Source organism: Oryctolagus cuniculus, chromosome 7 (genome assembly GCF_051225735.1).
Source record: "Oryctolagus cuniculus isolate XC-2025 breed Fujian yellow rabbit chromosome 7, ASM5122573v1, whole genome shotgun sequence".
Lineage (NCBI taxonomy): Eukaryota > Metazoa > Chordata > Mammalia > Lagomorpha > Leporidae > Oryctolagus > Oryctolagus cuniculus.
In genome coordinates, this window is record NC_142873.1 from 45,484,767 (window position 1) to 45,510,896 (window position 26,130).

The window sequence follows — 26,130 nt, forward strand, 5'->3', positions numbered from 1 at the left end:
GATGGCCCAAGTGGTTGGACCTCTGCCATGGAGGTAGTTCAGGCTCCTGATCATTTGGAGGAGTGTACCAGTGGATAGAAGGTCTCTTTCATCAACTATAAAAATCAACTAAAGATGGATCAAAGATCTAAATGTAAGATCTGGAACTATGAAATTATTAGAAGGAAACAAAGAAGATAATTCAAGACAATAGTGTAGGCTTATTGGATAGGACCCCAGAAGTACAGGCAATGAAAACAGAAGTAGACAAATGGGATTATATCAAATTCAGAAACTTCTGCTGTTGTGCCCAGATCGTTAGATCCCCGCAGAGACCCCCAGAGAGTTGATCACCCTGAACTGCAAAAGCAAGGTTTATTCGGGAGTACAAGCCGTGACAGGGACCCCATCCAACCAACCGACACAGCGGAGGAAGGAGTGAAGCCCCAGTCTTTGTTTGGGAGAGTTTTTAAAGGAAAAAAGGGCTACATCAGCAGGAAAAAAGAGTTACATCAGTGGGGGCTTACAGCACGGGAGCTTTGGGTACAGGGAGGTACTTTGTTTAGCATTCTCTACTGTGCTGTCCTTGGTACCGAGCTAGCTATCCCTGGTAAGCTTTGATATCTCCGGAATGCCTGAATGCCTGCTTTTACAAGGACTTGGGTCTGCTATGGAAAACAGAGGCTGCTTTTTTTACTGTTTTAAAATGGAGTCACTTTGGCTCTTCATTCCCCCCTTGTTTTTGTACATGTTTGAAAAACCCAATCATGGATTTTGGACTGACATTTCATTTAAGGGTTTATATTGGGACTGTTGGAGTATTAATTGAACAGTGTCCAATTTTTTTTTTTTTTTATAAACTGCACAAGTTTGTTAACAATGCAAGGGCCGAAGGTTAAAATTAAAATCAGGAGAACAAGGGCCCCTATGAGTCTTGATAGTAGGGTGACTTGCCACGGAGAAGAATTGAACCAAGACTCAAACCACCCCTGAGAGACCTCCGGTTCTCTTTTTTGTTTTGCCAGCCCCTCCCTGACTTTAGCCAGCCATGTTATCTTTTAAGGCCCGAGTGATCAAGCGTAAAAGCAGCATTTTTTCCCAGAGTGGAGCACAGCCCACCACATCAGTCCCAGAAGTCCAAGAGGGGCAGAGGGATGACAATTCGTCTTCAGAGCCACCCCTGGTGACGTGGGGCAACGAGGCACTCTTCGCTGCCATGGGGCAATGCCTTAAGCTGCTGTCTCCTGGGTGGGGAGCCAAGCACATTCCTGTAGTAGCATTTGGTTGACCGCCTGGTTGCTGAAGGCCTTGGTTCACTCCATTACCAGCTGTAAACACTTAAACAGACACCGTAGTATAGAGACAGGGTGAGAATAAAGCAGATTCCAGCCAAAACCAGGAGAAAAGCCACTCATTAGTGTGGGAGAGGATTATCAGTACACACATGTTGGGAGTATAAACGGCAATCTACTACAAAGAACAAAAAATTTACAGAAATCCTCAGCGTTTAAATTTTGTTCTACTTTTATACATAGAATAATGACTAGTTATTTGTAGCATGTCTTTTTTTTAACTTTATGCATTTACTTTTTCTGAACAAGGCGGAGCTGCTGTTGCTATGTGTAACTGAGACAGTAGTTGATATTTAATAGGAAATACTGCTCACAGAACTGCACTCCCTACTAGCCAAATTTACCTAATAATGAATTATTTTGATAATGGAGAGTAGATACCATATGCACTAATTACATAGATGTTAAAGTCACAGTTTTAAACAAGGTAATTTACATTTTGAAGTACACTACTTATGCTAATACTGCTTAAGAGATACTACTGCTGTCCCCACAGGATAGGTACAGAATGTCTGTATACCACTCACTTTACTAAGCAACAAAATTACAAAGGAATGAGGCCAAGGAGTGGGCCAGACAGGGTCCAGAACAAAGGACAGAGTTGCTATTAGAGGAGTCAAGAAAGGTGTTGTCCAAGTTACAAATAAGTTTTCCAATTAAGAGGCAAAGAGAACCTGATAAAAGGGGCTTGATAATAACCTGGTGGCTTTAGGCCTTGTAAGTTAAGGGACCTAGACCTATTTATCTTTTTACATAGGGTACATTCATTTTAAGGGAGGTGTGAACCTCCTTGGGGAAGGCACTCTGTTGACTTTTATTACTTACCTGGCCTGGGAGGAGAGCTGGCCAGGTAAAGGTAGGTGGCATCTCCAACAGGAAATTTATAGCTCTGTCTGCAATGTTACTGACCCTACTTGGCCATTCTCTCAACAGTGGCGGTCACTTTGGAGGCTGGGCTAAGTGAAGGGCTTTTCAGCTTAGAGCCAGTAAGATCTGTGGCTCTGACCTGAAGTCCTTCAACTCCAGGGCAGGTCCATTTCCAGTGATCCAACTCTTGGCTGGCAGAGCTGCCAGGGCTCTTCACAGGCTGACTTCTGCTAAAGCCCAGGCTTACCACATCGAAATCCACTGCGGTGGCCTGGCCTGTTGGGTCTCCCCGAGGGCAGATCACTGTACAGAGCTGCCTGTAATAGGCCTGCCACCCATCTTTACATTGCTTCTGATGTCCAGTTTTCTTTTCCTCCTGGTTTTTGTTAAAGTAGACCAGAGAATGCAAGTCAAGGGAGTGCTCGGTCCCACCTCTAATTTTTGTTGCCTAGACTAGAAGTCTAGAGTTACAGGCACATTTCTTATGAATATTTAGGTGGGCTGAGTTACTCTGATTTCTGAACATGGTTGACCTTTAACAGAACTGACTTATGTCCTTACCCAAATAGCTATGCAAGGATACTGCCAGATTGTCACTACAAAATCTTACCAGTTACCAGCCATGCTTAAAAACCTTGCACCACCAGAGGCAAACAGATACGTTACTCTGTGTGGTGTTGTCTGGCAGAGGCTTTAATTTTTCACGCTAGTCTTTAATCCAAGTAATTAAGTAGTCTCACAAGGAATGATCATATATGGCAATAGGGTCAAAAAGGCAGGGGAGTTTTTTTATACACACACATTTTAAGAGTAATATCAAATGAAAACTTAGCAAGCAGATTCAATCATTAGACAACAACTTAGGAAAACACCTACCGGAAGGTCCAATGTCCTTCACAAATTTTAAGAATACATGTACTTGGAAACATCTGTTAGATACCCAACATGGTGTAGCTTGTTTAACCAGCAAATTTCAGCACAAGTATATAAAATGTTTTCAGTTTTTTTTCTTTTAACAAGTTTACAGAGATTTAGGTTACACGAATTTTCGATCAACTTTAGCCGTTTAAATTTACGGGAAACATTCTGTTACAGATTACAATATAATCAAGCTCTACAGCAATATGTAACACTTGAAATAACTTTCTTGTATACAGAACATTTAGACCAGCAGGGACATTAGAAAACATACATAAATGATACAGAGGAGTTGATTTAAAGGCTAACTACATTCAGATAGATGCATTTAGTTTCACAGCAAACTACAGGGTCCCATACTCAGAACAATAAAGCAGTTTCAGTGATAGTTGTTAGAATCTTTAACCTTTTTTATAAATCACCAATCGATTTGAATTATTTTTTGATCTTAGTAACCTCAGTTAACTATACTTTTTTCCAGTTGGTACCTGTAATACATTATTGGCTCTATCAGTTTACAGAGTCATCCCAAAGTACTGAATACAATAGATGTAGCTGGAAAAAGTCCATTGCAAGCTATAGGAGGACAGTTAAACACAGAACCAACAATGCTTTAGTTTCATGAGCAGTAAATCTGATATACAAAACTGTGGATGACAAAAGACCTTAAGTTGTCATATTTAAAATTACAAACTTGTTAACTAACAAGAGACATTTGTTTACTTTACATAGCATTTTTGAAAGCACCTGTAGGATTTTACAAGGCACACTTAATTTTTTAGGCCTCTGCGGCCCCTTCATCAGGATTGTTAGGTAGGAAGTCAGTTATGAGCTTATGTGTGTGTGACATAAAGGCCTAAAGAGAAGACATCTATGTCCAGCATATGCATCTGCATCTCAAAGTCATCCTGACAGTGTTTCAGGGGCAGCCTGGTGTTCGCATCCCCGCCCCTTCTGCCTGACAAATCTTCCACAATCTCCCAGGTGCAGCCCAGTATCTGCATTTCAAACACCCTGCTCCGGATTCCCATTCTCTAGGGGATCCTGCTCGCTCTTCCTCTGAACCTGGGATGGCGCCAGCTGGGTTTTCTCCTGTCTGATACCTTCAGGGGAAAACTTAGATAGAAGTTTTTCTATTTACATCCAAAAAGCCCTTTGTTCCAAGAGGAGCAGAGGTGGGGAAGCAAGACCCATCTCCTTAAAAACCCCTGGCCTCCACCGGACTGCGGGACTGCGCGCTCAGCCCTCTGCCTCTGCTGAGCCACCTGCCTGGCCTGGTCAGGTGTAATCTCTCTACTCAACCATGTAACCTCACTCCCTCCCCATCCCCTCCAGTCTCTCAGGCTCTGTCTGGAGAGATGCCCATCCGTCCTTAATGATGTCCCTTCTCTAATAAACCTTGCTATTTTACCTCCCACTACTCTCTGTCTCACACCTGAATTCTTTCTTGCGTGAAGACAAGAACCCTGCAGTTTCTCCGGTAACAAGTTGTCAACAGAAATAACACAAACACCACTTAACAAAAAGACAAACACGTGCGTACAGAATTTCTGTGGACAGATTCAGATGGTCATATTACAGAAGGTCTCGACTGCTCCGAGGGCGAACCTCCAGGAGCCTCTAAGGGCAAACCTCCGGGAGTTTGAAGGAGACCAAAGACCTTATGGATGGGACGAGAACTATGCAGCATTCCTTCTTCGTCCCCAGATACAGATTGGACCTTCCCAGGTCCCAGACAAAGAATCGGGATGTCTCCCATTTCCTCCGAAGTGTGCCCTGCGAGTGCGTCCGCTCGGGCAGTGACCCTCCACAGATTCAGAATACATATGCAATGGCCGATGCTACAGATTCAGACTTAGACACAATTAAACAACGAACAAATAGACTAACGAACTCACCCAGTAGACTGGAGCAAACCTTCGGGTCGAGGTCACTGGGGGGCTTTTGGGGATCACAATCCTGGACAAGCCTCCAAATTATGTTGTGCCCAGATCATTAGATCCCCACAGAGACCCCCAGAGAGTCGATCACACCGAACTGCAAAAGCAAGGTTTATTTGGGAGTACAAGCCGTGACAGGGACCCCATCCAACCTACTGGCACAGCAGAGGAAGGAGTGAGGCCCCAGTCTTTGTTTGGGAGAGTTTTTAAAGGAAAAAAGAGTTACATACAGCATGGAAGCTTTGGGTACAGGGAGTTACAGTGGGGGCTTACATCACAGGAGCTTTGGGTACAGGGAGTTACAGTGGGGGCTTACAGCACGGGGGCTTTGGGTACAGGGAGGTACTTTGTTTAGCAATCTCTACTGTGCTGTCCTTGGGCTACCGAGCTAGCTGTCCCTGGTAAGCTTTGATATCTCCAGAATGCCTGAATGCCTGCTTTTACAAGGACTTGGGTCTGCTATAGAAAATGGAGGCTGTTTTTTTCATTGTTTTAAAATGGAGTCACTTTGGCTCTTCAGTAACAAATGCTGATAAGGACATGGAGAAAGAGGAACTTGTTAGGGACCCATTCAAGGAGAAAGTAACCGCACTATAGCGCAGTTTGAAAGAGGAAATGGCCTAACCGCAAAACCATTATAACGGCCTATCTGCAAAACCACTATAATAGCCTAACTGCAAACTGCAAATCAACTGTCATAACCATCGTTGCTATGACTATGGGACCCTGGGAGGTCGGCATGAGGGCGGGGCTGACCCCTGGAAACCGTATATAAGGGAACCCTCAGACACTGTAAAGCAGAGATTGCTCTGCCTTTCTCCCCGGTCTGTAGTGCCTTGTGCCTGTGGGGAGAAGCTTCTGGACCATAGCGCCCTGTGCCTTCAGGAGTAGGCTTGAGTGATCTCTCCTCCTAGTTGCCTAGAGTACCAATAAAAAGTTTTTAGCTTGACTTTCCTCAGTCTCCTCGACTCTTCCTTCGCGGCAACTTGGCCAGTTCCTGGAGGGGGAGATCCTGACAGCTGGTGCCCAACAGGGACCTGAAGTTGGATGGTGAAGAGACGAGCCCTTGAGGAATCGTCAAAAGGGTGAGTAGCGGTGGTTGAAAGAGACCACGATGGGTGGGACATCCCAGTCAAAAGAACATAGGCAGGCACTAGTGAGCATAGAGAAGGTGAAGGTCCTTCCAGGCCAGGCTCCAAGAGGTAAGAAAGTGAAGTGCTACTCACCAGGAAATGTAACACGGACTTGTAAGCTGGCAGCAGCTTGTGCAGGACAGAACCTCCAAGATCTGTGGACCTTGGAAGAGGTAGAAAACCTCTTGGAGGAATTTCTACAAAGAGGAGAAGGCGCCACAACAGGGAAAGATTATAAATGTGCAGTAGACACCCTTAAGGTGTTAATTTGTTGTGGCAAGGGATTAAATCCAAAAAAATATAGGAGATGCCTATAAGCTCTATGATGCCATAACAGAATGTAGGCAAAAACCTCAGGTTATTCCCAGGGAGTTAAGTAAGGAAGAAAGAGCAAAAGAACAGTCAGCTTACCCAATAATGTTAAGATGTGGTAGACAAGAATATGAGCCTATGGGACCTGGACTAATAGCTGCTTGGCTTAAACCAGTTCAGGAACATGGTCTCACACACTCAGCTACCATCATTTACTTTGGGGTAATTTCAATAAATTTTATATCAGTAGACATCAATATGCTACTAAATGTAACTCCTGGCTTTGCAGCAGAGAAACAGCTAGTCACAGACAAGATAAAAGGCAAGAGCATGGGATGAGATGCATCCCTCTTCCCCAGAAGATGCGGCTGGACCAATGCCACTAACAGCAGATCAGATTAAGGGAATTGGATTATCACCAGAAGAAGCAGCTGGCCCTAGATTCGCTGATGCCAGAACCCTCTATAGAACATGGGTTCTTGAGGCGCTTCAAGATTGCCAGAGAACTATCCATAGGGGCCCCTAAAGCAGTCAGCATCAGACAAGGGCCCAAAGAACCCTACCCTGAGTTTATTAATCGATTATTTACTCAGATTGATATGGAAACATCTAGAGAAGATTTGAGAACATATTTAAAGGACACTATGAGCATTCAAAATGCCAATGAAGAATGTAAAAAGTTGCTTAGAAATTTAAGACCAGGAGATTAGTTAGAAGAAAAAATGTATGCCTGTAGAGTATTTGGATCCACCTCCTATAAGATGGCCATGCTGGCAGAGGCCTTAAAGGCTGGAGATAGACAGCAAGGGTCAAGAAGTTTTCAGGGAAATTGTTACAGGTGTGGAAAAAGGGGGCATATGGCAAGAAATTGTAGGAGTGGAGAAAAAACTCCACTAAAATGCTATAATTGTGGGAGAACAGGACATATGGCAAAAGTATGTAGACAGCCAAAATATGGGAAAACGGGGGGCAATGCCCCCCGGACCATGATGGTGTCTGCCCAGAATATCCAGTCATCTATCCCACCATCTGCCCCACCCCTGGGGGAAACACAGATAGAAGCCCCTGCGACAGGGATCTACCCGAAACTACCAAAATAGAATTAAAACAAAGACCTACCTTAAAGGTAAACCTAGGGGGAAAAGATATAGTAGGGCTGTTGGACACAGGGGCTGATTTAGCCATAATAAGGGAACAAGAGGCTAAAGGAATAAAAGAAGGGATAACAGAAGGATGGCAAAATATAGAGGGGGCTGCTGTGGCCCGGGAGTGCAGTGGAGGATGGCCCAGGTGCTTGGGCCCTGCACCCCATGGGAGACCAGGAAAAGCACCTGGCTCCTGGCTCCTGCCATCGGATCAGCGCGGTGCGCCGGCCGCAGCGCGCCGGCCGCGGCGGCCATTGGAGGGTGAACCAACGGCAAAGGAAGACCTTTCTCTCTGTCTCTCTCTCTCACTGTCCACTCTGCCTGTCAAAAAAAAAAAATATAGAGGGGGTAGGAGGGTGCTCTAAATTACAAAAAATATCACAGGTTACACTGAAAGACAAAAAAGGAAGGAAGACAAAGACATCCATTCTAATATCCCCAGATATTCCCATCAATATATTCAGAAGGGATATCTTAACAAAGTTAGGGGTAGCCCTAATTATGGCACAACTCTCTACCCAAATTACCCCAATAAAGATAAAAATGAAAGATCGTAATAAAGGTCCCTTGATTCCCCAATGGCCTTTAACCAAAGAAAAATAGAAGGAATTAAGGAAATAACAAAAAGACTACTAGAGGAAGGGAAGATATTTCCAGCAGACCCAGATAATCCCTGGAACACCCCAATATTTGTGATAAGGAAAAAATCAGGTAAATGGCAAATGTTAATAGATTTTAGAGAACTTAATAAATTAGTAGATAAGGGAAGAGAAGTTCAGTTAGGTATTTCACACCCTGGAGGATTACAAAGAAGAAATCAGGTTACTGTTTTGGATATAGGGGATGCTTATTTTACCATCCCTCTGGATAAGGACTTCAGGCAGCACACTGCCTTCACCATCCCAGAGGTTAATAATCAAGGTCCAGGCCATAGGTATGTTTGGAATTGCCTCCCACAAGGTTTTGTATTAAGTCCCTTGATTTACCAAAGTACACTAAGGGATATGCTAGAGCCCTGGAGACAACAACATCCAGAGGCAGATCTTTATCAATATATGGATGATATATATATTGGGTCCGATCATTCTCCAAAACAACACAAACTGATGGTAGAAAAATTCAGAAAAATGCTTTAGAAAAGGGATTCAAGACCCCGAATGAGAAATTACAAGAACAATATCCTTAATCATGGATGGGGTACTTGTCACACCCGAATAAATGGACATTGCAAAAGCCAGAGTTGCCAGAACTTCCAGAGAAACCCACTCTAAATGAACTACAAAAGTTAGTAGGACTCCTTAATTGGATGACCCAAGCTGTTCCTGGAATTAAGACAAAACCTTTTACTCTCATGATGAAGGGAAACCAAGAGTTAAATAGTATCAGGGAATGGACCCCCGAAGCAAGAAAGGAGTTACGGGCTATAAGGAGGCTATTACAATAACACAAACCTTTAAGCTACTGGGACCCCAGCAAGGAAGTTTACTGTACCATTATGATGGGAGGTAACACCATAAATTATAAAGTGCACCAAGGATCTGATATCCTTTGGGTAGGCAGACAGGAATTTCCAAAGGTATTGGCAGCATCTCCTCTAACTAGAGCCCTAAAATGTCTACATAAAATCAGACAAGAACATATTATATGAATAGGGCAAGAACCTATATATAGGTTACCTATAAAAAAGGATTTAGACGTTATGATTCAGGAAGACCCCTACTTGCATTGGGTACTGCAGACTGAATGTATCCATGCCCCTTTAATGCTTAGAAGGGTGCTAAGCAGTCTTCAAGGTCATCCTGTGCCAGGACCTACTTACTATGTTGATGGAGGAAGCAAACAGGGCCAAGGAAGATATGGCTTTTGGAGATCAGATGGAGTTAAACTATTTAAGGAGAGTGAGGGAAGTAATCAAGAATTAGAAAAAAGAGCCATGCTACTAGCCCTTCAAGAAGGACCCCCAATAATGAATATAGTTATGGATTCCCAATATTATATACATTAATTGAGGCCAGACCCCTACCTGTAAATATTAAAGAACCCTTGCTTAGAACCGTATTAGAAGCTATAGAAAGTAAAGAAGAAATTTACATCCAATGGGTGCCTGGACATAAGGGAATCCCAGGCAATGAAAATATTGACAAATTAGTTTTACAAATAAATACAACTCAAATAAACCCGGTAGTACAAGGTGGTCATATTAAGGAAAAAGAACCAGAACAGATTGGATACTCCATAAGTGCCCCAAAAGACCTGGTACTTATGCCAAAGGTAATAGAGACCATTAACCTACAAACACAAATTACCATAATCCCAGGACAGTGGGGTGGATAACAGAAACATCAGAGATGACTGAGGCCAAAGTAAGGGTAGTTGGAGGTTTCATCAGCCCAGGAGATCAAAATCCTTTAAAGATAAGATTGGTTTAACCGATAGAATAAATAAAGGGGAGAGTGATCCAACATGGGAAGTGAGATACTCAGCAGACTCATAGAATGGCGGATGTCCTAAATAGCACTCTGGCCTCAGAATCAGCCCTAAAGGCACTCGGATCTGGCTGAAAAGCCCATGAGAGTATTTCAGGCATGGAAAGCCAAGACACTCTGGCAAAAAGATCTCTGTGAGTGAGATCCCAGTGGAAAGAACAGGTCTTCAAAGAGGGAGGTGCCTTTCTCTGAAGGGAGGAGAGAACCTCCACTTTGACTATGACCTTGTCTAAACAAGATAAGAGTCGGAGAACTCAAGGGGCTTCCATAGCCTTGGAAACTCATGACTGGTGCATAGGGAGATTACTGATGCCATAAACAGGAGTGTCAATTTGTAAAGTCAACAACAGGAGTCACTGTGCACTTACTCCTCATGTAGGATCTCTGTCCTTAATGTGCTGTACACTGAGGCTTAATGCTATAACGAGTACTCAAACAGTATATTTCACTTTGTGTTTCTATGGGGGTGCAAACTGTTGAAATCTTTACTTAATGTACACTAAACTGATCTTCTGTTAAAAAAAAAAAAAAAAAAAGAAACTATCAATTCCCAACTTGACTCTCACTGTATTAAACATGACAATAGGTCTGATCTGATTTCATCATCATTTAAAAAAAAATCATCTATTATTTTTCACTTTATGTTTCTGTGTGGGAACAAACTGTTGAAATCCTTACTTAAGGTATACTAAGCTGATCTTCTGTATACTAAGATAATCGAAAATGAATCTTGATGTGAATGGAAGGGGAGAGGGAGTGGGAAAGGGGAGGGTGGTGGGTGGGAGGGACGGTATGGGGGGGAAAGCCATTGTAACCCATGAGACGTACTTTGGAAATTTATATGCATTAAATAAAAGATAAAAAAAAAATAAGATTGGTTAACCTATCCCAAAAAATAGTATATGTAAAGACAGGACAACTAATAGCTCAGTTAATTTTAATGCCTGTCCTCCATAAAAAATAGTATATAAAAACATAAGTAAGGCACCAAACATCTTTTTTTCTAGAACATATTGAGACAGCCATGGACGATCATGCTAAATGGCATAGTGATGTGTCATACTTGAGACAATATTCAGCTTACCAAAAATTGTAGCAGAACAAATAATAAAGAACTGCCCCAAAGTGTTTGCCTAAAGGAGGAACTACTCCTCATATTAGTAGATCAGGGCCAGGACTGTGGCAAATGGATGTGACCCACTATGAGGCCTGGCTAATCCTGGTAGCCATTGAGACATCTACTGGCCTTCTATGGGCTAAGCTAATTCCTAAGGAAACTGCTCAGGAAACAGTATGGGGAATATTAGAACTACAGAACCTATTTCATATCCAAGCACTCCATACAGATAATGGCCCTAACTTCAAAGCAGAAAGAGTCACGGGACTGTGCCAATATTTAAATATTGATCATACTACAGGCACAACCTATAATCCACAGTCGCAGGGAATGGTTGAGAGAGCTAATCAATCCTTAAAACAAGAAATGGGTAAATTTGCTGATGTGGTTCAAACCATTGAAGCATGGCTACAATTGGCTCTTATCACCCTTAATCAAAAGAAAAGGGGAGGAATAGGGGGCTATACTCTTACTAAAAGATAAACCCATCAGAGATGGCAAGAACTAGAGCAAACGCTCCAACTCCAGAAATTTAAAGACAAAAAACTCTTTTGCTTTTATAGATTACCAAACAGTAAAGACTGGAAAGGGCCCACTACCATCCATTGGAAAGGAGAAGGAGAAGTAGTGATCGATACACCTGAAAAGGGGATTATTAGCTTGCTCCAAAGACATGTTAGGATGGTTCCAGCCCCAGGGCCTCAGGATTTGGGGATTTCCAATTAGGCACTAATGGAATATCAATTGCAATTATCCTGTCAAAAGAACTCATGTGTTTGTAAGAAATGTAGATACCACTGTCAGTTGTGCTTTTCACAGAAAGCGTTAGGGACTTCATATTCCAGAGCTAGGACTAAAGAACTCCAGAAATGGCAACAGCAGCAGCAAATGGAGAAATGTACATTAAAGGAAGAGAAGCAAAAGACCTCTATGAACAGTATGCACTTCAACAATTAAGTGAAGAAGAAAATCCACCATTTGTAAACCCCTTTGAGGGATTGCCCGAGGACCAACAAGATGAATTAGCAGCCCAAAAACAAGCACATCTACAACAGGTAAAAAGAAATAATTAAAGAGATGGGACTCAGATAAAGGTAAGTTAATCAAAGGTAAGCAAGCCCTTAAACGATTTAAAGTATTAGGTAACTTAATGAGATTGTGGGAAAGATTTTTTTTTTTTTTTTTTGGACAGGCAGAGTGGACAGTGAGAGAGAGAGAGACAGAGAGAAAGGTCTTCCTTTTGCTGTTGGTTCACCCTCCAATGGCCACCGTGGCCGGCGCGCTGCAGCCGGTGCACCGCGCTGATCTGAAGGCAGGAGCCAGGTGCTTCTCCTGGTTTCCCATGGGGTGCAGGGCCCAAGCACTTGGGCCATCCTCCACTGCACTCCCGGGCCATAGCAGAGAGCTGGCCTGGAAGGGGCGCAACCGGGACAGAATCTGGTGTGCCGGTGCCGCTAGGCAGAGGATTAGCCTATTCAGCCACGGCGCCGGCCTGTGGGAAAGATTTGAACTACCTATGCTCAGAGCTTATGGTGTGATAATGACAATTATCATCTTAATATTCGAGATGAGTTTTCTGTCTCTCTTATTTGTAAAAATGGCTCAGAGCATAGATATATTAGATGCAGACCTCCAAGTAATAATCAGTCAACACATTGTTTTTGGCAGGCAGGATATGAAATGTTTCACAAACATTTTGTAAAAACTCCAGTAAGGGAAGACCCAGGAAGTTGGACATGCAGGACAGAAGGGGAGGTATTGTATGCTAGATACACACACCCATTCTAAAAATGAGCTCGGTTGCTATATAAGGGACCTGGAATGGGAAGAGAGAATGATAACATTCTTGGCTCCATATATGGTGGTAAAGGCAACTCCCTTCACATATGTACCAGTAAATATGTCTGACGACTATACCAATAAAACCAATGTGCAAAAAAGGAGACTTTGGAGTAACAGCAGCTATCGTCACCACAGCAGTGTCACAGCCGCGGTAGCTGGCGCTGTGACTGGAGCACTGGCTCTAAGCACTACTCAACTACAGGGAGATGCTTTGGAGTCCCTCCTGAAGACAATTCAGGAACAGCGGGCTCAGCTAGGTGTCCAGTCAGCACTGCTTAAGACACATGCTATGGGGCTCCAAATGCTGGAAGCACGCATGGTACAAATAGAACAGATAATTAATATACTAGCTTTGGAAAGAGAACTCAAGTGTGAAGCGATTGGAAGAGTTTGCATTACCACCATTCCGTGGAACAATCTATCCATTCCTAATGCAACACAACTAGCTGATATGTTCAAACACAACCATTCTACCTGGCTAGAGTGGGTAAATGCAACCGCTCATCTTGAGGCTAACATTACTAAGAGAGCTCTACAGATAATACAGCTTCAAAATATAGCAGCATTTAAGATAGGTCAAGTCAGAACAGTGGAACAGACAATAAATACTCTGACTGACACAGTTTCCTCTTGGCTCCCATCCTGGAAATGGTTTAAAATAGGAGCAATATTTTGTATAGTTCTTGTATGCTTGCCTATCTTACAGCACCTCTTCCCATTTGGACGGAATTTCGCAAAGGGATACCTAGCCCTCTGAGAGGAACCCAGCCCACCAGAAATAGAAGAAGAAGAAAAAGAAGACCGGAACCTGAAATCAATCCGGGATACGCTCAAGAATGTTCATCCCTTTGGCCCAGCGGCTCAACGGGCTTTACAGGGCTATGAGAGCATTTAAAGAAAAGAAAAGGGAGGACTGTTAGGGACCCATTCGCGGAGAAAGTAACCACACTATAGCGCAGTTTAAAAGAGGAAACGGCCTAACCGCAAAACCGTTATAATGGCCTAACTGCAAACCGCAAATCAACCGTCATGACCGTCGTTGCTATGACTACGGGACCCTGGGAGGTCGGCGCGAGGGCGGGGCTGACCTCTAAAAACCGTATATAAGGGGACCCTCAGACACTGTAAAGCAGAGGTTGCTCAGCCTCTCTTCCCGGTCCGCGGCAGGAGTAGGCTTGAGCGATCTCTCCTCCTAGTTGCCTAGAGTACCAATAAAAAGTGTTTAGCTTGACTTTCCTCAGTGTCCTCGACTCTTCCTTCGTGGCAACCTGGCCAGTTCCCGGTGGGGAACTGACAGAACTCTTACACCCTGATGGTACAGCTACTAGAGAAAACAGTAAGAAATTTCTTTAAAAACTAAAAATAGAACTGCCATATGATCCAGCAACCTCACTACTAGTTATACATCCAAAAGACATGAAAATCATTGTATCAAAGACATACCTGCTCTACCATGTTTATTATAGCACAGTTTACAATAGCCAAGATACAGACTCAAGCAAGATGTCAATCAGGAATGAATAAAGAAAATGTTGAATATACATATAATATTATTCAGCAATAAAAAGAATGAAATCCTGTCATTCAATGCAAAATGGACAGAACCGCAGGACTCCATGTGAACTGAAGTAAACCAAACACAGAAACACAAATGCCAAATTTCCTTCATGCGTGGAAGCTAACACACACATATACACACAACCTCAGTCTGAATACAGAATGGTGATAAACAGAGCCTGGGAGGATTGGGAGGGATGCAGAGAGTTTGGATAATGGGCACCAAATCAGTTAGGTCGCCAGACTGAGTTCCTAGACTGACACAGCACATTGGGAAACATTAGTTCATAAAAACCTAGTGTAACAAACAGAAATTGAAAAAAATCTATCACCATTCACCCAGCCTTACAAATGATGCTTAAGAATGTGCTACATACAGAAACATAGAAAGATGGTCATCATTATGAAAGAATGTGAAAACAGAAAATCAAACAGAAAATCTCCTAGTAAAAGTACAAAGCAATCAATAGGAATATTTATGGAAAAATGGCAGGGCTAAGTCATTACTTACCAACAGTATCCTTGAATGTAAAGGGCCTAAATTCTCCAATTAAAACATACAGATAGGCTGAATGGATTAAACAAGACCATCTATCTGCTGTCTACAAGAAACACATCTTGGGGTGGATGCTGTGGCACAGGGAAGTTTAGCCTTTGCCTACAGTGCAGGTTTTCCACAAGGGTATTGGTTCCAGTCCTGGCTGCTCTACTTCCAAACATGCTCCTTGCTTGTATGCCTGGGAAAGCAGTGGAAGATGGCTAAAGGCTTGGATCCCTGCACCCACATGGGAGACCTGGAAGAAGTTCCTGGCTCCTGGCTTCGGCCTGGCCCAGTCCCAGCCATTGTGGATATTTGGGGATCAAATCTGAGTAAACCAGAGGATGGAAGATCTCTCTCTCTCTCTCTCTGCCTTTCAAATAACTAAATAAATCTTAAAAAAAAAAAAACAAACACTTCAGCATCAAAGAGACATGCAGACTGAAAGTGAAAGGATGGAAAAAAATATTCCATGTTAAAAGAAGGCAAAAAACCAGCAGGTGTAGACATCCTATTATCAGACAAAATAGACTTTAACAAAAAAACTGTTAAAAGAGATAAAGAAGGGCATTATGTAATGATTAAAGGATAAATTCAACAGGAAGATGTGACTATAATAAATGTATATGTACCCAATGCCAAGGAGCCTGGCTATTAAAAACAAATGTTAATGGATCTAAAGGGAGACATAGACTCCAATACAATAGAAATGGGGAACTTCAACACCCCCACTGTTTTTTGAAGATTTATTTATTTATCTGAAAGTCAGAGTTACACAGAGAGAGAAGGAGAGGCAGAGAGAGAGGTCTTCCATCTGTTAGTTCACTCCCCAGATGGCCGCAATGGCCGGAGCTGTGCTGATGCAAAGGTTCCTCCAGGTCCCCCATGCGGGTGCAGGGGCCCAAGGACTTGGGACTACTTCCACTTCTTTCCCAGGCCATAGCAGAGAGCTGGATTGGAAGTGTAGTAGCTGGGACTCGAACCGGTGCCCATATGGGATGCTGTCACTGCAGGCAGTGGCTTTACCCACTATGCCACAGCACTGGCCTCCAATACCCACACCTTCATCAATGGAGTGTCTAGATCAACGAGACAGAAAATCAACAAAGAAATGACAGAGCTAATCCACACTATGACCAAATGGACCTAACCAATATCCACAGAACATCATCCTACAGTTAAAAAATATACATTGTTTTCATCAGTGCATGGAACTTTCTCTAGCATAGCCCATATGTTAGGTATAAAGCAAGTCTAAGCATATTAAAAAAAATAGAAATCATACAATGCACCTTTTTTTTTTTTGACAGGCAGAGTTAGACAATGAGAGAGAGAGAGAGACAGAGAGAAAGGTCTTCCTTTTTCCATTGGTTTACCCCCCAAGTGGCCGCTATGGCTGGCGTGTTGCAGCCGGCACACTGCGCCGATCTGAAGCCAGGAGCCAAGTGCTTCCTCCTGGTCTCTCATGCGGGTGCAGGGCCCAAGGACCTGGGCCATCCTCCACTGCCTTCCCGGGCCACAGCAGAGAGCTGGAATGGAAGAGGAGCAACCAGGACAGAATCTGGCAGGACTAGAACCCGGGGTGCTGGTACCTCAGGCAGAGGATTAGCCTAGTGAGCCGCCTGGCACCATGCATCTGTTTTGACCACAATGGAATGAAGCTGGAAATTAACAACTCAAGATTCTCTAGAGGGGTCGGTGCTGTGGTGTAGAAGGTTAAATCTCTGCCTGCAGTGCCAGGTTCCCCTATGGGTGCTGATTTGTGTCCTGGCTGCTCCACTTCTGATCCAGCTCCCTGCAAATTCGCCTGGGAAAGCAGCAGAAGATGGCCCACGAACTTGGGGCCCTTGCATCTACATGGGAGATCTGGAAGAAGCTCCTGGCTTTTGGCTTTGGCTTGGCCCAGCCCTGGCCATTGTAGGAACTTGGGGAGTGTGCCAGCAGGTAGAAAATCTCTTTCCTTTTTCCTCTCTGTCTCCCTCTCCATCTCCCTCTCTCTTTCCTTCTCTTTTTCTATATTGCTGCCTTTCAAATAAATAATCTTAAAAAAAAGATGCTCTAGAAAATATGCAAATACATGGGGACTGAACAACATGCTCCTGAATGAACAGCAGGTCAAAGAAGAAATCAAAAGTGAAATCCAGAAATCTACCAATAATAGATGCTGGTGAGGATGTGGGGAAAAAGGGACACTAACCCACTATTGGTGGGAATGCAAACTGGTTAAGCCACTATGGAAGTCAGTCTGGAGATTCCTCAGAAAGCTGAATAGAACCCTACCATACAACCCAGCCATCCCACTCCTTGGAATTTACCCAAAGGAAATTAAATTGGCAAACAAAAAAACTGTCTGCACATTAATGTTTATTGCAGCTCAATTCACAATAGCTAAGACCTGGAACCAACCCAAATGCCCATCAACAGTAGACTGGGTAAAGAAATTATGGGACATGTACTCTATAGAATACTATACAGCAGTCAAAAACAATGAAATCCGGTCATTTGCAACAAAATGGAGGAATCTGGAAAACATCATGCTGAGTGAATTAAGCCAGTCCCAAAGGGACAAATATCATATGTTCTCCCTGATCGGCACCAAAGGGGAAACCTGTTGAAGTGAAATGGACACTGTGAGAAACAGTGACTTGATCAGCCCTTGTCCTGACTGTTGATGTACAATGTAATACTTTATACCTTTTAGTATTTTTTTGTTCTAGTACTATTGGTTGAACTCTGTAATTAACACACAATTATTAATTAATTTAACTGAAATTAATTAATTAAACTGTTTAAATTTAACTGAAAAGTGATCCCTGTTAAATATAAGAGTGGGAATTAGAGAGGGAAGAGATGTACAATTTGGGACATGCTCAATTGGACTTGCCCCAAATGGTGGAGTTAGAAATGTGCCAGGGGATTCCAATACAATCCAATCAAGGTTGCATGTACTAATGCCATCTCACTAGTCCAAGTGATCAATTTCAGTTCACAACTGATCACACTGATAGGTCTAAGAGTCAAAGGGATCACACAAACAAGACTAGTGTCTGCTAATACTAACTGATAGAATAAAAAAGGGAAAGAACGATTCAACATGAGAAGCGGGATACACAGCAGACTCATAGAATGGCAGATGTCCTAAACAGCACTCTGGCCTCAGAATCAGCCCTTAAGGCATTCGGATCTGGCTGAAGAGCCCATGAGAGTATTTTAGGCATGGAAAGCCAAGACACTCTGGCAAAAGAAAAAAAAAGAAGAAGACCTAAATGAAAGATCTCTGCGAGTGAGATCCCAGTGGAAAGAATGGGGCCATCAAAGAAGGAGGTATCTTTCTCTGAAGGGAGGAGAGAACTTCCACTTTGACTATGACCCTGTCTGAATAAGATTGAAGTTGGTGAACTCAAAAGGCTTCCATAGCCTTGGCAACTCATGACTAGAGCCTAGGAAGATTACTGACGCCATAAACAAGAGTGTCAAATTGTTATGTCAACAACAGGAGTCACTGTGTACTTACTCCTCATGTGGGATCTGTCCTCAATGTGTTGTCCAATGTGAAGTAATGCTATAAATAGTACTGAAATAGTATTTTACACTTTGTGTTTCTGTGTGGGTGCAAACTGATGAAATCTTTACTTAACATATACTAAATTGATCTTCTGTATATAAAGATAATTGAAAATGAATCTTGAAGTGAATGGAATGGGAGAGGGAGCGGGAGATGGGAGAGGTGCGAGTGGGAGGGAAATTATGTGGGGGCATTGTAATCCATAAACTGTACTTTGGAAATTTATATTTACTAAGTAAAAGTTAAAAAAAAAAGAAATCAAAAGGGAAATCAAAAAGTTTCTGGAAATGAATGAAGATGACAATACAACATATCAAAACTTATGAGATACAGCAAAAATAGCGTTCAGAGGAAAGTTTATAGCAATTGGGGCCTACATTAAAAAATTGTAACCCCAGTTAGAATGGCTCTCAAACAGAAATCAAAAAACAGTAAATGGTGGTGAGGATGTAGAGTATAAAGGTTCCCTAATACACTGTTTGTGGGAATATAAACTAGTACAGCCATTGTGGAAGACAGTATGGAGATCCCTCAGAAATCTAAAATAGATACATATGACCCAGCCACCCAACTCCTGGGAATTTATTTACCCAAAGGAATGAAAATCAGCATATGAAATAGTTATCTGCTCTCCCATGTTTATTGCAGCTCAATTTACAATAGCCAAAATAAGAATCAACCCAGATGACCATCAACTGATAAATGGATTAAGAAAACATTGTATATATATGCTATGGAGTACTACTCTGCCATAGAAAAGAATGGAACCCTGTTTTTTGGCAACAAAATGGATGCAACTGGAAACCATTAGACTTAGTGAAATAAGCTAGTACCCAAAAGAAAAATATGTTTTCCTGATCTGTATAACTGATAAGAGTATCAAAAAATGAATGCATATGAGAGAAATGTAATGTGTATATTGAGATTTGATTATTGTTTAAAACCCTTGTCTCTGCTATTGAAGAGCAGTGTTTTTTTTTTTTTTTCCTTCTAATTATTTGTTGAATTCTTTACCTAGTGGAAGGTTAAGCTTATGCGTATAAAATAAACCAAAAGCATGTCATTGTGAAACGTAGAATAAGAAAGGAAGGAGGAGGGTGTGAGGGTGGGCAGGAGAGAGGGTAGGCTGGGTAGCATCACTATGAGGAATATGAAATACATGAAATTTTTTCACCTTATATCAATAAAAAATTGAAAAAATAACATCAGATGAAGTAGATTTCAGACTAAATCAGGGAGCTAATGTGATTGTGAGGGATAAAGATTACAAGGGATAAAGAGGATTATTTCATAATACCGAAAGAAGTAGTTCAGCAAGAAGACATAGCAGCCTTCACTTAAGACAAACAGAATTTCAAAACATTTAAAATAGGATTTCAAAATACATGATGGTAAAACTGATAGCACACCAAGGAGAAACAGATAAAAATTTCACTGTGGTCAGAGATTCATAAGCACTTCCCTCAGTAAGTGACTGAAAAACTGGGCAGGAAATTAACAGGATGTGGTTGACTTGAACACACTGTGAACAAACTTGACCAGAATAATGTTTAGCCAGACTCGACCAACAAGGGCAGAATGCTCCAGTTCACCTGCAGCATTCCCCAGGACAGACCACATTCTGGGCTATACACGTTTCAAAAAACCTAAAAAGATGCAAAGAAAAGGTTCTATGATTATGAAGCAATTAAATCAGAAATCAATATATTTTTAGAATCCCCTCAAAATATGCAAAAATGAGTAAAATACTTATACATGACACATGTATCAAAGAATAAATAGGAAAACTAGAAATTAATTTGAACTAACTGAAAATTAAAATGCAGCATAGCAACATGGAGAATGGCAGGATTCACAGCACTAAGTGCCTGTATTAGAGTAAAAGAAACAGATCCAAGCCAGTAACCACAGTTTCTACTTGAAGAAAGTACTAAAGAAGAGTAAACTGATATTAAGCTAAGAAGAAAGAAAATAATAAGGATCAAGATAAAATCAATTACATATAGTGATAGATTGAGAAGTATGAGTGAACTTCATAACTCATGGAAAATAAAATAGAAATATGTTTGTTTTGGTGTAAACAATTTGGGATCCATGCATAGTTTCTGATAATATGCATTTCCCATGAACTTTCTGAAGACACTTGAATACGCTCGTTCAACACCATCAGCAGCACATAGGTTCATGGTAGTTCATGTCTGTGCTGCCTTCTGTGAACCACGGTTACAGGTCTGTGTCCACTCAGTACTGAAACCCCGTCATCCTCATCCAAGACTCTGAAGGAGATTTATGTATCACGCTTCTCCTTCCCTTTCCCTGAGCTTCTCATAGTAACGGGTGCCTTTGGGTCCTTACCTGGTATCACTGGTTTCCCTGCACTACCTGAAGGACTGAGGTCAGCTCCACCTAGCCCTCTAGGTTGTAAGGTCCCTTTCTTGGGCACATGACATCAGAAGTTACCATATGTATTGACATCAGGTTGCTGCATTTCAAATCACAGTATTCACCACTGAACCACAGCACCCAATAACCCTCTGATTTAGGCCTATCTCATCCTTACATTTTTAGAAATTAAATTTACATGCAATAAAATTTACTCATTCTAAGTATAATGATATAGGTTGTTCAAATAATACCATAATCAAATTTTTAAAAAGACTTATTTATTTATTTGGAAGTCAGAATTACACAGAGAGAGGAGAGGCAGAGAGAGAGAGAGGTGTTCCATCCGATGGTTCACTCCCCAATCGGCTGCAAAGGCCGGAGCTACACCAATCCGAAGCCAGGAGCCAGGAGCTTCTTCCGGTTCTCCCACGTGGGTGCCCAAGGACTCGGGCTATCTTCTACTGCTTTCCCAGGCCATAGCAGAGAGCTAGATTGGAAGTGGAGCAGCCGGGTCTTGAACCGGTGCCCATATGGGATGCTGGCACTTCAGGCCAGGGCATTAACCCCTGCACCATAGCACCAGCCTCCATAATCCAATTTTGGAACATTTCCTTTACCTTCCCAAATTTCTTCAGTGCTACTGTAACAAATCTCATTGCTTCCTCTAGCCTGAAGCCACCAGTATTCTATTTGTTGTGTTTATAAATGTTTATTTCCAATAACTCATACAAATGGCATTATACAATATGTAGTATTTTATGATTGCCTTTTTAACTTAGCATAATCTTTTTGAGGTTTATCCATGATATCTAGATTTTGTTGATGAATAGAAGATTATTGTACAAATATGCTCCATTTTGTTTATCCATCTACTTGCAATTAACCCTTATTTCTTATTATTGCTATTATGAATAATATTGTCACAAACATTTCTGAATAGTTTATGTGAACCTTTCTTTTCAAGACTCTAGGACAGATTTCTTTCATTCATTTTATGGGTTGTTTTCCATTATATTGAGTTTAAAATTCTTTAGATATTGTGAATATAATATCCATTATTGGGTACTTGATATGCGGATATTTTCACCTAGTTTGTGGCTTTTTATTTTCTTAGTGGTGTCCTTTGAGGGACAAAGTTTTTAACTTTAATGAGATCCAATTTACTAAATTTCCTGACTCACAAATGGCCCCTTCTCTCTGCATCCTTACATTGTAGAAGGCCAAGACTGCTCTATAGGGCAGATTACATAAAGGCATTAGGCCCTTCAAGGAGGCTCTGCCTTCAAGATATGATTAACACTCAAAAGTTAACACCTGAGGCCAGTGCTGTGGCATGGCGGATCAAGCCGCTGCCTGCAGTGCTGACATCCCATATAGGCACCGGTCCAAGTCCCAGCTGCTCTACTTCTGATTCAGCTCTCTGCCATGACCTGGGAAAGCAGTGGAAGATGGCCAGAGTCCTTGGGCCCCTGCACCTGTGTGGGAGACCCGGAAGAAGCTTGAAGCTCCTGGCTTTGGATCGGCCCTGGTCCGGCCATTGTGGCTATTTGGGGAAGTGACCCAGCGGATGGAAGATCTCTCTCTCTCTCTCTCTCTCTCTCTCTCTCTCTCTGCCTCTCCTTCTCTGTGTAACTCTTTCAAATAAATAAATCTAAAAAAAAAAAAAAATCCAAGCTCCTGGCTTCAACCTGATCCAACCCTGACTGATGTAGCAGAGTAAGCTGTTTCTCTCTGCTTTAAATAAATAAATAAAAAGTTAACACCTCTGGGCCAGTGCTGTGGCATAGCAGGTTAAGCTGGAGCCTGTAGTGCTGGCATCCAATATGGGTGCCTGTTCAAGTCCCGGCTACTCCACTTCTGATCCACCTCCCTGCTAATGCACCTGGGAAAGCTGCAGAAGATGACCCAAGTATTTGGGCCTCTGCCACCCACATGGGACACCTGGGGGAGCTCCTGCCTTTGGCATGGCACAGCCCTGGCCATTGAGACCATTTGGGTAGTGAACCAGTGGATGGAGAATCTCTATGTCTCTCCTCTCTCTCTCTCTGTAATGCTACCTTTCAGATAAATAAATAAATCTGAAAAAAAAGTTAACATCTCTGATACCACCAGTATGTTGGTTGTCAAGATTTTTTTAAAGCTGTATTTATTTATTTGAAAGTGAGAAGTCAGAATTAAAGAGATGGGGGGTGGGTGGGTGAGGTGGAGGTGAAAGGGGGGGGGAGGGAGAGAGAGAGAGAGAGAGAGAGAGAGAGAGATCTTCTATCAGCTGGTTCACTCTCCAAGTGGCTACAATAGCCAGGGCTGAGTCAGGCTGAATCCAGGAGCTTCATCTGGGTCTACCACATGCGTGGCAGGGAGCCAAGAACCTGGGCCATCCTTTGCTGGTTTTCCCAGGCCATTAGCAAGGAGCTGTATCAGAAGTAGAATAATTGGAATACAAACTGGTGCCCATATGGGATGCAAGTGTGGCGGTGGTGGCTTTACTTGCTATGTTACAATGCTGGCCCTGGTTGTTAGGATTTCAATGTATGATTTTTAGGGGGCTAGAGACAGTCAGATCATATAATACATTCTATGGATCTTGAGATGGAGGAGGAAGGGAAAGCAGGAAGGGAGTCAGAGTATGGGAGAAGTCGGATGGGAGAGGAGCAGGAGCTGAATACATTGGCCCTTGTTCCTGGCCAGAGAATGGAAGGCTCCCCTTCTGGAACTTCCCCCACTCCATTCTGCTCACATAGCCTACCATGGACTCAGCCTTCTTTCTTCCCACAGAAACCGTCTCTCTCCCTTCATCCTCTCCCCTTATTCTGGGAACCCTTTCCTTTTCCTTGCCCAGGGCTTGGCCCCAAACCCTGCAGCAGGAGAAAGACTGTCACCTACTACTCCCACCTCCAAGACCTTTAATTCTAAACCCTTCTTTTGTTATTCTGAGAATCCAAGACACAAGAATATTGAATATGAAATATAAGTGCAGGCCTGGACTCCGGGTATGGGGGGTAGGAGAGGGGGGCTCTGCGAGTCAAAATCCAGCTGCCCCTGGTCATTTTGGATGGGATTTGTGAAGGCATTAAACCCGAATGGAGTAAGGAGGATATGTACAGAACATACAGTGATTAGCACTTTAACTTGCAATCCTGAATGTGCCTATCCAATGTATTATGTGTTTTCACTTTCATTTGATATTTACATAAATTATACACTATACATATTTTGCTTTGAAGTTTTTAGCTCATAAAGGCTTGGACTGCCACAACACAGGATCCTGGAGTTCTATTGTATCTTGTGTGACTCAGAGCCATGACTGCTCATAGCTCAAGGACACTTGTCCAAACTGGGAACAACTCAAATGTCTATCAGTAAAACAATGGACAAATTGTGTTCTATTCCATTGGTAGTGAGGCGAAGTAGCTCATGACTATTTGATGAATAAATTTCAGTGAAGAAAGTCAAGAATAAGAGAATAAATCTTGTGATTATAGATTAAAACCCAGATCTGTAAAGGGTACATAAAAAGCAAAAAATCATAAACCATAAAGGGTAGAGAACGTCACGAAGATAAGTAGGTAGTAAGTGTTCAGGGCAGAGCTGGAGGTGTGACAGGAAAGGGTATCTTGGAATCTTCCAGAAGCAATATATATTCTAGTGCTGCCTAAGTCATATGTTAATTTGTAGAAGTGTGTTGAGCTGAATGTTTTCATTTTTTGTACTTCTCTGCATATTGTTTTATACCATTAAAGAAAAAAGGCACTTCTGCCAGTACGCATCCTACTAGGCACCATACTGGTATAAGTGGTCAGTTGGGTATGTGGGTATGAACCACTCATTGAGTTGTGAGGATCATGATGTCTCTGTGACACACGGAGAAAGTACAGATTGAGGAAAATACAAAGAGACCAGTGGGTGTGCTAGGACTGGAGGAGGCGCCCTGTGCAGAGATCAAGCTGGCCGACAACAAACCTGACCTGATGTCTCTGAACTGACAGCAGCACCTATGAGAATCCTGGAACCCTTGGCACCCTCGGGCCTTGAACTCTAATATGAAGTATTTTCTAGGAGGTGAGAGAATTGTCCTAACTCATGGGGCCTTTCCAAGAAGGAAGTGCGGTGACCACTTCCCATTTACTGCCAGGTCACAGGGCAGGGTTGCTGGCGTGTTCTAGGTGTCTCAGGCAATTGAAAACGAAGCCCAAGGAGAGGCTGAAGGGTTGGTTGCCCTCCACACATTCCAGCAAACTTGGAGAGAAGGTAACGCCAGAGATGGACGAAAACTTACAGCCTGCGGGTAGCACATTCACTTTCTAGTATGTTCCCAAAAGCTCATTCACAGCATAAACTCAGGGAAAGCTCATGGAACCTGCCCCCCACCCCCCAACCCCGTAACTGGAAAGGAAACGCAGTACCTCAGAGCGCAGCAGTTCAGCAATGTGACAGAGAATGGACACGAAAGGACGCCTGCATGGCCAACGCTGCTCTCCACTGGCGTCTCCGGCAGCCCCAGGAACTGTGCCAGAGAGATGGAGCATGAATAGGGAAGGAAGGACCGGAATAAGCAGAAACAATAAAGATGCAAGTTCAAGGTTGGCGTAGAGATCATTCAACCTCAACGAGGAGGGAACTCCCACACGCTTATCTTAACGCTAAGCTAGCCTTACCCTGGGGAGGTGGCCTTCTCTTTTAAGACGTCCGTCCTAGTGCACGGGAACGGACGCCACCCGTGTCCCAGGCACAGCCCCGTCTTCCTGATATTCTACCCCCAGCGTCTCTAGGGTCCCCTCACCCCTAGTGGGAGCCCCTCCACGAAGCACAAACTTCTGCTCAACTCAGCCAGCAGCCCTGGACTCATTCATTCCCAGGGCAGCAGAAATCCCAGAGCGCTCGCAACTCGGGGCCTGCACAGCGACCCTCAAACCGCCAAAAACGGCCGGGGCCACAGAGGCCACGCCCACCGCGCGATCCTCAACGCCTCCCCACCCTCGCGCAGGCCCCGCCCA

The 26,130-nt window shown here is 42.9% G+C and overlaps 1 long non-coding RNA gene across 1 annotated transcript; it reads right to left on the minus strand.

Annotated features, from left to right (window-relative positions):
- Positions 1 to 340: 340 nt before the first annotated feature.
- LOC108177669 (uncharacterized) lies at positions 341 to 26,092 on the minus strand. The gene is made up of 3 exons (XR_007924261.3): positions 25,792 to 26,092; positions 25,540 to 25,640; positions 341 to 1,316 (listed from the first exon to the last, which is right to left on the minus strand). It is a non-coding gene; the product is annotated as an uncharacterized LOC108177669 (long non-coding RNA).
- Positions 26,093 to 26,130: the final 38 nt, after the last annotated feature.